This window comes from Pinus tabuliformis, chromosome 7, assembly GCF_031772625.1.
Source record: "Pinus tabuliformis cultivar Carrire ecotype Pingquan chromosome 7, CPIR1, whole genome shotgun sequence".
Taxonomy (NCBI): Eukaryota; Viridiplantae; Streptophyta; class Pinopsida; order Pinales; family Pinaceae; genus Pinus; species Pinus tabuliformis.
Window position 1 is genome coordinate 1,974,384,682 of NC_142293.1, and position 13,259 is coordinate 1,974,397,940.

At 31.8% G+C, this 13,259-nt stretch overlaps 1 protein-coding gene and 1 pseudogene across 2 annotated transcripts in view; both read left to right on the top strand.

The window, feature by feature from the left end:
* The window catches only part of LOC149256382 (MLO-like protein 14), a 168,806-nt gene that overhangs the window by 28,648 nt on the left and 126,899 nt on the right, over nt 1-13,259 (top strand). The gene's annotated exons all lie outside the window — the stretch shown is intronic.
* LOC149256383 (MLO-like protein 11 pseudogene) lies at nt 6,496-7,621 on the top strand (annotated as a pseudogene). Its single transcript, XR_016267302.1, has 4 exons — nt 6,496-6,699; nt 6,791-6,948; nt 7,235-7,292; nt 7,371-7,621. The product of XR_016267302.1 is annotated as an MLO-like protein 11 pseudogene (transcript).

A 13,259-nucleotide genomic window follows, 5' to 3' on the forward strand; every position in this document is an offset into this window, starting at 1 on the left:
AAATTTTATTGGTAACTAATATATATTTTCAAATATCATTTATCTCAAAAAAATATCACATGTGCATAATACTTAGTTGTGAAAATTGTTTCAATATTGTATTTTGTTTTATAATTATTTTTTTAAAATATTTTTAAATATAAATTTTGTATTTGTTTTATTGCTATTTTTAAAAATATTTTTATAACATAATTTTTTTTATTAATAAATTTAATATTAATTAATTAATTAATTATAAAATTTTAAGGCTCCGTGGTTCAGACCGTGAACCATATTGAATAAAAAAATTATGGACGGATACCGATCGTACCACATAAAAAAATTATGGATGGATGACGATTGTAACCGCATAAAAGATTATGGATGGATGCCTCGCATAAAATATATTTTAATCTCATTTGAAACTAACCCATATAATAAATATGTATTCCAGACATTTGAATATAATTAAAGTAGTATAATTTACAATTTTCTTTGTGTTTTCAGAAGCCTTGCTTCTTGATGGCAACCAATAAATTAAATCTAAGATTTTATTAGGATTGTTCTAATAAATTATCAATCTTATTAATCAAAAAACTATTACATAACATAAAAGCAACCAGCAACCCATTTTTTTTTTACCAAGTGCTTTACAACCCATTTTTTTTTAAAACAGAAGATTGGAGATATTTTATCAGTTAACAGAATTAATTAAAAAGAAGAATTCAACCATGGTTAAAGAAATAAAGGAGATAGTTCTGACCGCATGAGTAGAGGAAATTTAATATTAAAAAAATAGGGAGTGGGTTATATCATATTTAATATTAATATGGTTTATGTTTTTAAAGAATGTCTACACGAATGAAAATTTAGTAAAAGGGTCAAGATGTTCCTCAAATTACGGGGACTGCATCTCTCGTTTTTTTTGAAAAACTTGTGACGACTGGAATTTTGAGAAACGTGTCACCAACGGAGTTTGACCTTTTTGTCGGTCATTAAGGTTTTTCCTCTTTGGTATCTTTTTTTGCGGGCTTGGTCAACCATCAACTTTTGAAAAACTTGGCAGCCGCTAAATTGAAATTTATGTCAATGTCAGACGTGTACATTGTGCCAGAGATTTATTAGGATGATCTGCCAGAGGCGTTTATTTTACGGTCGGATAAAAATAACTAGCATCTTAAAATAATTAATAGTTTTTTTTTTTCCTACTTAACTTTTGAAATTTAATTTATCATGGTTACTTTTTTAGAACTTAATCGTCTTTCTATTCAATAATATAAATTTATATTAATAAATTAATAATTATTGGATTATATTGGGATTAAATATTTTAAATTTAATTTATCATGGTTACTTTTTTAGGAACTTAATCGTCTTTCTATTCAATAATATAAATTTATATTAATAATTATTGGATTATATTGGGATTAAATATTTTAAATTTATAAGAACTTATTTTCTAATAAGTCAACCCCTAACAAATAAGATGATTCTTAAGAAATTAATGTCTCTTTTTTGTTCAAACCTCTCAATACCATTAAAAATTCTCTTAGATATGTTAAAGACCCTATTGATCCTAAGGACTCGAAAGGGCCTACCTTGTTCCCTGCTCTTGTGATATTCCTTACATTGGAGAAACTGGTCGATCTATTAAACAGAGAATAAATGAAAAGGGCCTACCTTGTTCCCTGCTCTTGTGATATTCCTTACATTGGAGAAACTGGTCGATCTATTAAACAGAGAATCAATGAGCATGCTGCAGACATTAGACACAATCTCTCCCGCTCATTAGCCTTAGCTGAGCATGCAGAAAAATCAAAGCACCATGTATGCATTGAAGAATCCAAAGTCATCGCTAAGGTAGATCACTTCCACCACAAGAAGCTTAGGGAGGTGCACCATGTATGCATTGAAGAATCCAAAGTCATCGCTAAGGTAGATCACTTCCACCACAAGAAGCTTAGGGAGGTGATTGAGATCGAAAGGCATGCCAAAAATCTTAATAGGGATGATGGTTGGAAATTGAGTAAGGGCTAGATTCCAGCTCTCTCATCAACTCATCATTCCTTTCTTCTCCTTTCTCCTCTTTTTTGATCCCCTATTTTTATTATTATTATTATTATTTATTATTATTTTTTTAATATGTGTGCATAACAATATAAAATAACTAGTAGTATTTTTCTAGTTAACGTTTGACTCTAATTTGATTTAATTCATCATGGCTACATTTTTGAGGAACTTAATCGTCCCTCTTTCCAATAATATAAACTTGATATTAATAAATTAATAGTTATTGGATTATATTGGGATTAAATATTTTAAATTCACAACATTTAGTTTTCTAATAAGTCAACCCCTAACAAATAAGATGATCCTTAAGAAGATTAATGTCTCTTCTTCATTCAAACCTCTTAATACCATTAAAAATTCTCTTAGATTTGTTAAAGACCCTATTGATCCTAAGGACTCGAAAGGGGTCTACCTTGTTCCCTGCTTCTGTGGTATTCCCTACATTGAAGAAACATGTATATCTATTAAACAAAGCATGCTACAGACATTAGACACAATCGCTCTGGCTCATCAGCCTTAGTCGAGCATGTAGAAAAATTGAAGCACCATTTTTGCATTGAAGAATCCAAAGTCATCACTAAGGTAGATCACTTCCATCAGAGGAAGCTTAGGGAGGTGATTGAGATCGAAAGGCATGCCAAAAATCTAATAGGGATGATGAGAGAGCTGGATTCCAACTCTCTCATCATAACTCATCATTCCTTTCTTCTCCTTTCTCCTCTTTCTTTTCTTCCTTGGTCCCTTATTATTATTATTATTATTATCTAAATTCATTTTTTAAAAAATGTGTGCACAACAATATAAAATAGCTAGTAGTAATTTTCTAGTTAACCTTTGACTCTAATTTGATTTAATTTATCATGGCTAGCTTTTTGAGGAGCTTAATCGTCCCTCTTTCCAATAATATAAACTTGATATTAATAAATTAATAATTATTGGATTAATATTGGGATTAAATATTTTAAATTCATAACAACTAATTTTCTTGTTGAATTTAAGCTTATGTGATCCATAAGTTTAATGAGAAAAATTTTCAGCGGAGATCACATTATAGTATTTTTGCCCTATTTAAACTGTAGCCATGATCTGGTTCTTCAACTTGTCCTGATGATGAACCACAATCGTTGGTTTGAAACGCGTTGACAAAAATACTATAATATGATCTTGGCCTAAAAATCTTCTCATTAAACTAATTTTCTAATAAGTCAACCCCTAACAAATAAGATGATATAAATTATTAATAAATAACTACTTTACATTAATTCGATAATATTGAAATTCAATATTTTATATTTAATTATTCCTTAACAGCTATTTTCAACTAAATATAGAATATTTTAATAAAATAATTCCTTACCACTAATTCCCAAATAATTATTTTCTTTACCTATTAACTAATTCACCAACAACTAGTTTTTAATGGTTAACTTTGGATGCCCATGGGGATTTGGATTGACAGTGAATGGGTGCACTGTTAAGGCACTCCTTGTGATAGGTCACTTGTTCAAATCCCCCGTGGGTACTTACCTACCAAAAAAAAAATGGTTACTATTTATGCTTTCTGATCAATGGATTTCTCACCTAGTCCTAAAGATGAACCACATTAGTTGGTTGGAAACAACCAAATCCTAACCATATAATTATGCTTTCTGATCAATGGATTTCTCACCTAGTCCTAAAGATGAACCACATTAATTGGTTGGAAACAACCAAATCCTAACCATATAATTAATCCGAAAAACTTTTTTCTACATTTTTAATACATTTTAAAACATTTAAATTATATACAAATTTAAAAATAAAAATAAATAAGTAAATCAATTTTTACTTAAAAATAATTAAGTCATAATAAAACTTTATGTTAGAAAAATAGAATTATATACCATTTAAAAAATATTTGTGATTACTTTTTTTTAAGAAAATAATTCGCCAAAATTAAGAAATGCTTCTTCTTAAATCTATATTGTTTATATTTCGTTTAAAACGTTATTTAAAAAACTATTTCATCATAACTAATATAATTAATGTTTTGGTAAAGTCATATTTTCTATAATTTTAATCATTTCATTTCATATTATATTGTCCATAGTGCTTTGGTTTGATGGTGAAATATGCATTGTGAAGGCACTCTATTTGATCGGTCCATGTGATAGGTCAATTTGAATGTATTATTATATTTTAAATTTTAATTTGTTTTTATAAAATATATAATTTGTTTTTACAAAATATATGCTTTAAAATTTTGATCATTTATATTATATTATATGTAATTTTAACATCTTAATTTTTAATTTGTATTTATTATTTAAGTGGGAGTAGTAAAAGTCTTTTGTTTTGTTTTCCATCAAATTTGTTTAGAATTTAAGAGATATTCATTGAAATTACAAGTTTGACAGGTGAACTCTTCACGATCAAATTGCCCCATGGTTTTTTGAAGGCGCTGAATCCAATAAGTAGTAAAAAAAGAGTTTAAATAACACAAATCAAAATTTGGCCACAATTTTTTTAGCTAGATTTTGGCCAAAAGTCCTTCGAAACTCCAAAAAGTAGCACTTAAAGATTACTCCCACTTGAATTCTACATATTAAACAACTTAAACTCAAGTTTTTAAAAATATATGTGGGATGTTGGTTAAAATTAACTAGAAAAAACGCCTTGTAAAAGACCATTTTGTTTATTAATTAGACTATATAATTTTCTTAATAATATGAGAATATTCAATAGATTATGTCATTATTACACCTAGATACAACTATTCATAAAGGTCATTAATGGGTCAGTTACAACATGCCTATCGAGATTTGAAAGAACTAAAATCCTTTGACAATTTTGAATTATATTATATATTTTGCTACTTCTTAAATTAAATGTAAATTAAACATTTTAAATAATTAAATATGTGCCGTTTAAGTATTTAAGGAGTTTTTTAAATCTTAAATTCATTTATATATATAAATGTAATTTAAATATATAAATGTAATTTAAATAAATTATTTTTTATATATAAAAATGTATTTTAAATAAGGGAAATTGTAATTTAATTATGAATTGTATCACCAAAATTTAATGAAAAAACCAAAACATAAAAAGTTTAAAAAGCTTAGATTCCATCTTTACACAATTACATTAATTATATATGTCTATTTAATTTATTTAAAGAAAAAAACCATATAAAAATATTAAATCATAATTATCTATAAACTAACTCAATACATGAGTCGTTATCTTCTATATTTTGATCTTTTCCTAGGTATATTTTAATTCTAATTTTCTTGAAATTCTTGTAGGAATTTGTTGGAATCACAAGTATGACCTGTGAATTCTATATAATTAAAGCGGTACAATGGATTGTCCTTATCAACAACAACAAAAAATCCACTTAAACATAAAAGAGTTAGCTTGCCCTAAATATTAATTTTATTTTATGTTAAAAACCATATACCTTTCTTCCTTTTTTTTTTCCAGTTATATATACATAAAAGTAGACATAAAATGATAACTTTTCCATGCAATTTTAAGGTCTTGTTTTTTTTTTTTAAACCTAAAACTTGCAGTTTAACTAGTAAACATAAAATTATTTTTTTCACCTGAATTCATTGATGCTATGATTTTTTTCACTTGAATTTGTCAATGCAAATTTAAAAGAAATTGTGATTTTTAATTGTTTAAAATAAATTTTTGAATGCATAAATAAATTAAACTCCGTAAAAAATCCCAAAAACATTGAAATTATACAAAATTTCAAAAATCTCCATACTAATCGACCAAAAAAAAATAAAAAAAATTAATTTTATAACATCAAAATATTAAAAAATTAAAAATTATTTTAAACCATCAAAATTGGATTTTGATTCATTCACGCAGTCAAATTTGATAACCGTCGCGAATTATCGAAATATCATCTGTTCTAGAATCAATTACACAGTCAAATTCCATATTTACAACCTAGAATCAATTACACAGTCAAATTCAATATTTACAGCCTAGAATCAATTACACAGTCAAATTCAATATTTACAGCCTAGAATCAATTACACAGTCAAATTCAATATTTACAGCTATCAAATTTGACAATCGCAACAAATTATCATATCATCTGTTCTAGAATCAATTACAGAGTCAAATTTGATATTTACAGCTAATGTATGAAACATAATTAATTTTCCGCTTTAAGGAACCTTTACAAGGGTTTTGAATAATAAATGTAATTAGATATTTAAAGCTAAAAATACCCTGAGAGCGTACTGCGGATCCCTCCGTTTTATCATGTGGGTGGGGAAAAGTTAAAACATGCAACAAATTTCATTTCATTTATGAGGGTGAGGTGATTGAAAAAACATACATTTTATTTTACTTTTCATCCATGGAATATTCACGTAACTGTGATCATTTTTCTTAATTTTCCTGCCTGGATAGACGCGTTCGGGAACCACGCGCCTTATTAGCAGTTCTAACGACAGTAACTAATAATAGTGCCATGAATTGTAACATATACCCCATGACTATAGGATCCAGCGCATGTTACGGGAATTCGAACCTCAGTAAGGCATTAAAGTGTAAAATGCTGACCAGCTAGATGAGTTGGATACAAATTTGGCAAGTCCTGGTTACACCCGTCGCGGCGACCATATAGAAGATAATCGAAACAATGTAGTATATTTAACCAACCGTAGTGTATAAGTAACTTTTTTAGTGATCCCAGGCAACTTTATTCTGATCTCTGTTTTGTTCTTTTTTGAAGTACTGACAGAGACCAGAAAGGTACAGTAAACAATGGTTTCAGAGGAGGGGGAGGTGAGGTCGTTGGCCATAACACCAACATGGTCAGTGGCCACTGTGCTAACGGTATTGGTGGTCGTTTCCTTGTTGGTCGAGCGATCGATTCACCGGTTAGGCCATGTAAGTAGGCTCTGTACATTTCGTTATTCTGCAATGCTTAGCAAGCTGAATTCCTTTCCTATTTCGCTGATCCTTCAGCTGGCACCTTAATTTCATTGCATTTCACTGATACCCTTTTTAATCATACGGGATTTCATTAATAAACATCCTCATCACACTGAATTTCATTATACCCACCATCATTTTTTTGAATTTCACTGATACCCCACTTAATACAATTGGCTTTCACTGACACCTACCTTCCTATTACTGAATTTATCTAAAGTTATCATGTTTATTGTTTCAGTGGCTGCATGCATCAAAGAGGAAGGCTCTGTTTCATGCATTGGAGACTATGAAAGATGGTGAGAATTGAAATTTAAGCACTGCGTGCCATTACATTGTCGTTAATTTTAATTCTGTTTTTGGTTACTGTGATGCAGAACTGATGTTGCTGGGGTTTCTTTCATTATTGCTGACGGCAACCGCGAGTTATATATCTCGTATTTGTATCCCTTCAAAGTATTACAAGCCCTTTTTCTATCCTTGTTATGTCCACCAGTTTGAGGACGCTGAATCCGGGGATGAGCACGAAAAGCCTGCACGGAAACTCCTGGGACTTGTGTTTTCTACAGGCAACACATGGAGGCGCGTTCTAAGTAGTGAAGCGGTGCCTCCCATTGCAAAGAAGTAAATCCCTAATTTATATTGATAGAAATGCACTGCTTTTGTTCTGTGAATAAATGGGTTTTCAATTGTTGGTTTGGTTTTGCTTGTTTTTTTAAAATAAGTTTATTCACCGCTTTTGTTCTATGATTAAACGGGTTTTTAAATTGATGTTTTTTTAAAATTATAATCTAAACAAGTTTTTAAAATATATATATATATATTCTGAGGAGTTATCAGTCTCTTTAAGTCTAAAGGCAAGAGTGAGATTGTTGGTACCAGACTAGCTCACAATTATATTCACTGAAGGGTATAGTTATAAAACCATGAAGGGTATAGTTATACTCAGGTTTAAAACCATTATGACAATAGTCAAAGGCATTAAAGCTCATTATGTTACAAATGGGGATTTGAAAATAATAATTGTTCCATGCAAACACCCAAAAGAACCCCAGTTGACAGACACAACCGGCTTAATTCAATTGCTGAAATCATGAGTACAGAGCATGTTACCAATGCTATTTTAGAAAAGGAAAAAGAAATTTCCACAAAGTTTTCCTTAAAAAAACATAAAAAATATAGAGAAACTCGATTCAGAAAGAAAATAAAACTACCTTAAGAATAAGAACAAAGAGATCTGGTTGCTTTTACTCAATAAGAGAATCCCTTGGATCTAGTTTGGGCGGCCAACCATCAAATACCAACTTTTGAAAAGCCTTGACAGTACCTGTTAGCCAATCAAAAGCATACATACATGGAATCTTCCAAATTGCAAATGATACCGAAGCGTTGAGACACTGCTAGAGACCACGGTACTATTGTAGTGGTGAAGATCAAGCGATTTGTAATCCCCGAGCAATGTTAAACTCCAATGAATGCTTTCCTGCAAGTCTGAAGCAAATCTGTTCTGGACTGCTTTTCAACACTGTTTTGCAAATGTCTACGCCCCGAAAAAAGTGTTTGACTGTGTCTGTTTTCCCACAACGGAGACATTTTTCATCCTGTAAATGGGTCTTGGTTAACCTGGATTTGGAAGGCAGCTTTTGAAATGCAACCAGCCACATCAATACTCTTTTAAGTTTTTAGGATAATTTATCTGGATTCTGACCACACACTATAGAGTCTTGTAACCCAGTGCAACTCGCTATTTGAACATTACCATCTTTTGTTCAAAATGGGGTCATATCGTCCTCCTATGCATAAACAAGTTGCTTTCTATATCTGTATTAAAAATTGGCTTTACCATATCGGCATACACAATCCTTCAAATAGGACAATGAAGAGCCTGAAGATTTTTAATTATTTTTAATGGAAACTTCTGCCATATACTGGTTCTGAAACTGACTATATGGTAGACAACTCTACATTCGAAGGGGTACTTGTAGTAGATAAGCTCTGTGAAAGACAAATTATATTAATATCCTCAAATGACCAAAATAGGTCAATGGGGTTTGACAGCACAACATTAAAAGCATATATAACAGAAACCCTATGCATAAATTCTGTCTGCAAGATGGAATTGTTTAACTATTATTTTGGTCCTCGTAGATCCAAGAGAACATGTAAACAGTATAGGGTAAAAACTGAAAACCAGAAAAACTTACAAGGATAATCTTTGCAGATTGATATATCAATTAAATAGATTAGAATTTGACAGTTAAATTGCAATGCATAATTGCTAATGCCTTAAACTTTAAAGTTGGGCATCATCTGGTATTTTATAGAATGAATAAAAAAGATAAGAGTTTGTTCAATTGTTTCTTAAGTTTATTTAAAAAGATTTTTGAGTGGAGATGCATAGATTCTGTCTGTGAGTCGAAGAGAACATGTAAACAGTATAGGGAAAAAAACTGGAAACCAGAGAAACTTATAACGGTCATCTTTGCAAATTGATATATCAGTAAAAAAGTTTGGAATTTGACAGTTGAATTACAATGCGTAATTGCTAATGCCTTAAAGTTGGGTCTCATCGGGTATTTTATGGAACGAATGAAAAGGATACGAATTTGTCCAATTGATACTTAACAAGATTTCTGAGAGGAGATGCAAACTAATCAGTACAGTTATGCTTCCTCTGATCTGAATTTATCTTCCTGTGGAATGCCGCCCTTTGTCTGAAACACTGGTAATGAGAAAGGCAGCCCCATTCCAAGATTTCCCAAGGACAATATCTACAACTTTGGAAGATAATACTGAAAATTATCCCATAAGTTGAGAAGGAAAAGCTTGTAAATCCAGTTCATTGCAAACATACTAAGTTCTCGACCTCCTTTGCGTGATGTAATTTCCTTTACAGCTGCAATGAGGTAATCATACCTACTAGATAGATCAAAATACGACTTATGTTCTTCCCAGGTCTTGAGCAACATCTACTATTTGAAAATTTGTTCGTTGCATTTTACTTTTTGTGTCATTCATATAATTTTTTTTTCTTTTTTCTTTCCATTGCAGGGTGAAGAGCCTTTTGTTTCATTGGAAGGTCTGGAGCAGCTTCATCGATTTATCTTCGTTATGGCAGTCACACATATTTTTTACAGCTGCTTAACAATGGTGTTGGCAATTGTAAAGGTTAGTCAAGAAGACTTCCTTACCAAACATTCTTCTAAGATTAAAACAGAGATTCAAAAAGTAGTCCTTTGCAATGGTTTCAAAAAGTAGTCCTTTGCAATGGTGGTTCTTTGTGCACCGTTAAATGGATTGATTGATCGCCTAATTTCTTAGTCAAGGTTGTTTTTTTCTTAAAAAGTAAGTTGACTTTAAGTACAGGTGTGGTGATAACCATTCATAGCTTGTATCTCAAGTATTGCGGTGAATCTCATCAATGGCCTACTTTGATATAAGGTATCATTCGCAATACTTCTAAGTTATCTTGGCAGTCTCAACTTAGCAATCGGATAAGACCAAGGTAAGCCTAGTATATGTTGAGAATTTTTCCATATCTTTAAAATTTAAACCGGCATGTCTTAATTTACGTCTTCTATTAAATTCAAAACACTTGCTATCATGGAATAAATGCAACCACAAATCATTCTACTGAAACCAAGAACAACTCCACAAGTTTAGTGTCAAGCAATCATAACAAAGAATGGGTGTTGATCATACCCATAATCAATCAACGAGGCTTTTAAAGCAACCACCTTATAACACCAAATGGCAAGATATTTTCAAGACAAGCATAAAAGAAACCCTGTTTCAAATTGTATCGCCACAAGTAGTGACAAACTACCACCATATAAATTCCGTACTGATCCTATATAACCAAGCTGAAAATGTATAAAAGGTTCAATTGTTTTTTGTGCTCAAATAACATATTTTAATGGTTTTTAAGTTCTGAAATTTAATTCTAACGTGCTTTTTGATAGCAATTATACTAATCTAATTTTAGGGTCATTGGTCAGCTAGACACAAAATTGATATATGCACTTCTTTGTTTTTGGGACAATGGACCCCTCCATGCAGTGATTTGACTGCATTTATAAGATGCTTCTAACGGGGTAGCTAGTTGTGCAAATTTGATAGTGTTGGACAATTCTGAAAGTGAACCAGGGAAAGAGAAACAACAAATGGTAAAGATCCAGACAAAACAAGAATACTAATTTAAGTAAATAGCAATTACAACTGACTGACTTGCTGGAACATTTTACTGCAGAAAGTTGACAATATTGTAGTAGAATTAACCACTGCTTTGACAACAAGAAGAGAAGCACAATGGATTCTTGTTTTAGAAATGTCTTACTGTAATAAAATCAATGAGAAGAGGCAAGTGTGGTTGAACAACTAGTTTCTATTTTTTCTTTGGTGGTCATTGAGGTTCAATAAAAAAGGCCTATAGTTTCAATGAAATGTCTATTCTCATATCAGGATGTCATCGAGGAGTGTGTTGTTGCTAAAAGGTTTAAGTACCAGCTTGGATTGAAGTCTCCCATCAAGTAAAATCACTCCACATCCTAAGCATGCAAAGGGGGGACTCCTAAGTAAAAGGACAATATCGTAGTCCAGGGAAGAAAATAACATGAATAACGTTCTCCCTTAAAACAATTTCTATCCAAGAATGATTGATTGAGAAGATTTATCGGAGGAATTGTAAAGAGGATTCTAATAAGAAAATGATTCTTCTTCTTAAGATTGTATATATTTGATCAGAAATGGGTCATTATAAAATTTGTTATTTGTTTAGTACTTTTTGAGTGGAAAATAGGAGCCATGGATTTAGAGGGCCTGTTACACCTCATATTGTATGAGGTTCCACCTTGTGATTTTCATCAAATTGATGGATATTTGCTTCTTATTTCTTTGAGTTTCTGGAGGATTCATATTTATGGAGCCCCCTTTCTTCATGGCATCAGATTATTTGATGGAGGTCTTTGGTTGGGGCATTGTCACTTCTCCTTGGTTGGATGATGGTGTTTGCTGCTTGGTAGTGTTCTCACACATGCTTGCGTTGTTGGTCATCCCTTGGTTGCATTTTGATGGATGTGGAGCATACTATCTCATTATGGTGGTTTGGTAAATTTTCTTGTTTTGGATATGGATGATGGTTAATACACCCCCAATGGTTTAGATGATGATCATTAGGAGATATATGTTTTGTGATTGTTTATTTTTTTGGTGACTTTTGTATGATGATGTGATATGATGTTGGTGTCACTAGGAGGGGATGTTCTACATGGTCCTCTTGCTTGATGTGTGATGGGGGACACACTTGATGGTTGGTTGGGTTAGCCTTTTGTTATGTCCCTTTCTCTTATCATGTTGCTATGTTGGGGGATGATTCATGTTGCACTTGTGGGGTTTTCCTTGGTGATTTAACTTTACAATGTCACATTTGCTAGAAATCACTTGGGGGGGGCTTTGTTTCATGATGTTAGTGCCCTCATTAATATGTTACTTCCTAAGTTTCAGTTAGAAAGGAGGTTAGATGGTGATTTTGATGTGATAATCCCTGGGTGGTGGTGCACTTTAGTTTGGACTTTATGATTCATTGTTATCATAGAGGGGTTTTGCTAGGGTGAACATTTGTTATTCACGTGGTAAAACACTTTATTAAGGTGCATCCCTCATTGGCACACATGTTCATGGTAATTTAATCCTTTGGTGACTAATTGAGACGAGAGTACAATTATCTTTACTTCCTATCTTTGCTAGAGGCTCTTGCTTGATTCCTTTTTCTCATGCCTTGTTTCTTTTGATGCCAAATATGCATGCCTTTCTTTTGTCATTTGCGAAGTTGGCTCTTTAGTCCTACCTCATCACACTAAATCCACCACCTCTCACCTCTTTTGAAAACCAAATTTGGCCCCATGAACAAATGGTATGACAATGCTTGCAAACTCCTTCCTCGACAACTTTGACATGACTTTACTCATACTCTCCCATCCTACCTCCATCTTCAAGTTGCTTGTCATCTCTGGCTTCATCATAAGAAAAGCCTCTTCATTTCCCAATGGAGACATGAGCTAAGAGCTTCTTTTATCTGTTCTCTTTAACAATTTTAGTTTACCTTCTTCCCTTGCCATTATCCTATCTTTCCAAATCCAAAATTTGTTTTACCCATACATTCTGCCTATATGATGTCCTTGGACAACCCTCAACCTAAGTCACCTCTCCCCCCTCTTCTTGGCATCTATTCTCATATTGAGATATCTAAGAGGCCGCTTGGATGACAA